Below are 2,653 nucleotides of genomic sequence, written 5' to 3'. Positions count from 1 at the left end.
AATATTAAAAAAAAAAAAAATTAAATGTGAAAAACTTTGAAAATATTTTAAAAATGTATAAAATAAAAATGGTGGTGGTAATAATGATGCTATATAGAGCCAACTGTCTTATTTTGGGAATCAAATTCAAAATTAAATACTTCATTTTACTTAAAAGCTATACTTTAATAGTATCTGAGCTGTATGGCCTGTGTATATGTGTGTGTGGCTTATGTATGTGTGTGTGCGTGTGTGTGTATGTGTGTTTAATGTCCAGGAGAGAAATCTTCATTTTATTTTCTGTAAGTACTTTAATAATTTTTAGCTAACCAGGTTGAGAAAATACACAGCACTCTAATATAACTATTTTATCTGATTCTCACGACAGCTAATATTTTTATACAATTGTTATTTTCTCTATTTTAAATAAGATTATCATGATAAATAAAAAAATTCAAAGAAATATTATCATATAAAAATACTGTTTCAAAATCATCTTCGCCATTCTTAAGATTGACTAGTTTTACAGATTCAACAAATTTATTACAATCCATGGCAAAAAAGAAAGGAATGCTATTAAATGCTAGAGTTTGTCAGTTACACAACCATAAAGATGAAATGCAAGATGTTATATTTAGACATATTTCCTAAAGTCATTCTAGGGCTTTTTCCCTTTTTTTCCTCTCTCAGACTCATAAGAAAATGGTTATTAGTCTCAGGCTCTATGAAAGAACTCTTGCTTCATTTATGATGAGGCTACTTTAAATAATTGTTATTTCCTTGGGAATTAGCAGTTCATCTCTTATGTTACCTCAGGTTAAAATACCAAGTTTACGCCCTGATTTGAAAGTGTCAGTGAAGTATGTTGCTGTTTTTTGTTGTTGTTGTTTGGTTGGTTTTATCTTGTTTTGTTTTTGGCCCCAAGCTCCCTTAATGCCCAGTTTTCTAAGTAATTTTCTGACTTATTTCCTTAGTTAGCTAGTCAATCAACACATTTCCTAAGCATCTATCATCAGCTAGGTACTCTTCTAGGTGCTAGGTGCTCAGAGCAGCTCTTCTTAAACATCAGTGGGGATCATGTGAAAGTATCGATTCTGATTTAGAACATCATAGATGGGGCCTGAGATCCTACATGTCCAACATGCTCCTGGATGATGCTAACATTTCTGATCCCTGGACCACCTAGACCGTTTAATGAATTTGAAACAAGATGGCTCAAAATAGACCCAGTCTTCATAAGAGAACAGAGCTAACTTTAAACGGGTCATTTTTCTCAGCTAAAGTGTGGATCTCCAGTTCACATTTAACTAACTTGAAGTAATCATTGAAAAGCAGGCTGGACTAAATTAGTGAAAAAGTCTGACAGGAGTTTTATTTTTGGGCCGCACAGAATCATTCTCTAACGACTAAAAAGGTGATACTAGGTAAAGGTCTTCTTATACTGGACTTTATGAAGAGCTAAGATTTATTTTAATTGTTCCATTGTATTCAATTGCTTTCAGTTCAACTTTGTCAGCTGCCTAAAACATTTGTAAGCTACTTAAAACACTGAAATCATGTTTTCTTCCTAAAAATTGCATAGAGTTGTTAAAGGTTGGTGTTTTTGTTTGAATTTTCTGTCGGCAGACTTGGAAAATTATTTGTTATTTCTTGAGCTGCTCTTTGTAAGTGCAAATCCACTTAGCGGAAGTTTCAGGAGTAGGGTTTTCCATGTCCAAAGTGAAGTTTGGCAAACAAACTCCCAGAAAAGGTAGCGTGTGATGATTCAATCCGTTTCTAATTCATCATCTGAATGTCCATGCCTGGAGAAATGTTGTTGGAAACTTTACAGCCCTGAAAAGAATACTGAGCAAGTCACAGTTGTTTGTTTTCTCGAGGCACTACAAAACTAGGAAACTCCAGTTTATCAAAACTGAGATTTGTGTCACAATGACCAATTTCAATTCAGTTTGATAAATGATGCCTATTTTTTCCCCCACCAAACATTGTATGTCGTACCTAACTAAAATCCATGTTTTTCACAATACTTACATGGGAATGTAAAAACTCAAAGGGACAATGTCTGTCCTTGATATTAGAAATAGAACAATACCTCAAAGTTTAGATTTTCTCTGAAGTTGAACAATACCATAAATTTCAGTATATGTCATAGATTTTTTTTCTCAGTGCATTTTTACCTGATTCTCTCCACTTGGAACTTAGACTATCACACTGAGTACATTCAGATTTCCAGTTTATTTACCAAACTCTTGCTTCAAATACTAGCCAAAATGTAATAGCAGCCTACAATTTGGAATTGTATGTTTAACAATTAAACCTATAGAGAATTACTAAATCAAAAAAATTATGTTGTTTTTTTTTTCCCCTTAAACCCTGACTTTGGTCATGTAATTTTCTCTTTAAAGCATGCAGCCTACGAACATTTTCTTATTAATCAAGAAGCATCGTTCGTCAGATAGCTCCATCTCCAAAGTTATAGAATAAGATTTCCGTTGTCGTCGAGTCAATTCCGACTCATAGTTACCCTATAGGACAGAGTAGAACTGCCTCATATGGTTTACAAGGAGCGCCCAGTGGATTCGAACTGAGGAGCTTTTGGTTAGCAGCCATAGCTCTTAACCACGATACCACCAGGGTTTCCAGAATAACGATTACTCTTCCTCAAATACCAGGA

Source organism: Trichechus manatus, unplaced genomic scaffold, assembly GCF_000243295.1.
Source record: "Trichechus manatus latirostris isolate Lorelei unplaced genomic scaffold, TriManLat1.0 scaffold00241, whole genome shotgun sequence".
Classification (NCBI taxonomy): domain Eukaryota; kingdom Metazoa; phylum Chordata; class Mammalia; order Sirenia; family Trichechidae; genus Trichechus; species Trichechus manatus.
Note: the sequence above shows the minus strand (reverse complement) of the source record.